The sequence below is a fragment of the Propithecus coquereli genome, unplaced genomic scaffold (assembly GCF_000956105.1).
Source record: "Propithecus coquereli isolate 6110/MARCELLA unplaced genomic scaffold, Pcoq_1.0 Scaffold7, whole genome shotgun sequence".
In the NCBI taxonomy this organism is placed as follows: Eukaryota; Metazoa; Chordata; class Mammalia; order Primates; family Indriidae; genus Propithecus; species Propithecus coquereli.
The window spans coordinates 7870002-7871232 of record NW_012153062.1 but is presented as its reverse complement, the minus strand read 5'-3'; the positions used below and the strand labels follow the sequence as shown (position 1 = coordinate 7871232).

The 1231-nt window shown below is 32.7% G+C and overlaps 1 protein-coding gene across 1 annotated transcript in view; it reads right to left on the bottom strand.

Moving 5' to 3' along the window:
* Positions 1-1231, bottom strand: part of HFM1 (HFM1, ATP-dependent DNA helicase homolog (S. cerevisiae)) — a 123456-nt gene that overhangs the window by 14531 nt on the left and 107694 nt on the right. The window lies entirely within an intron of this gene.

The window sequence follows — 1231 nt, the reverse complement described above, 5'->3', positions numbered from 1 at the left end:
TTTTTTCTTCTTTCCTTCTTTAAACTGGAACAGAGATGATAAAAATTGCCATGTTTTTCTTAAAACATTCTCAAAAGTAGTATTTGAATATATTTAAAGTATGTTTTGCCACCAAAGACTAATATGTGAAAAGTATTATAAATATACCCAATTACTACTACTAACAGTACCAGATATTGTGCTGAGAGCTTCACGTAAATATTCTTGTTTAATCCTAAAATTCTTAAAATATAACCAGATGAGAGAATTTAGACTACATGGTTAAGTATACCATGAACAAGGTTACAGTAAATGGCAGAAGTAGGACTTGGATCTAGACAGATTGTTTCCAGATCCTGTGAACTTAACTGCTATACTACATGGCTCCTTTAAAAAAAAGGAAGTATCTAGGTGAGACTTTACTATCATAGTATAAATTGGTTTGGAATAGTGGGTGGAAAAGAAATAAAAGTAGGAAAACTATATAAAAACAACACAAAAGTAAGCAGAGGGACAGATAAAATCTGATGTGGAGGAGAACAGGGAATAGAGCAGTAGTATAAGGAACGAGTAAGTTAGAAGGCTACAGGTTGATGGGAAAGAAAAATAAGAGGGTTGACTATTTTACTCATATCCACTTGGTAATGATATTCAGGCTTTTAACAAGTTAAATAAATGCTTTGATTCTCCAGGTGAGATTAGGGAACTTTTCTTAATCTCATATTGGGCCATGGTATCACAAGAGGTGGTAGATACTCCAGCCTTTGCCTCCCTGAGATCTTAGATTATGATAAGAGGAAGCATAAAGTGATAGCATGAAGAAAAGAGTGGCAACAAAAGCCAATGCCGAACATATGAAATTATTTCTATATACATCCACTTGAACAAACAACTCAATGGCCAGAATTATTTATCACATGTTTTAACAGACTGGCTAGTAACAGCATGATCCAGGGAAATGATGCTATTAATGGTAAGAACCACAATAATGATAAACCAAGCACAATGTTTAATTTACAGGCATTATCTCATTAATTTAATGATAGACACAAATAAAAAGTAAATCTAGATTACACACCAGCTATATCCTGCAACCTAGGTTATATTCTTATGTTATCATAGAAATTATAAGAATCATAGGTTTAAGAACTAGAGAGTTATTAAAGGTCACCCAATTCAATCAATTCAATTCTTTCATTTTAAAGATAAGACTAAGGCTCAAAGAGGTTAAATAATCTGCCCAAAGTCACAT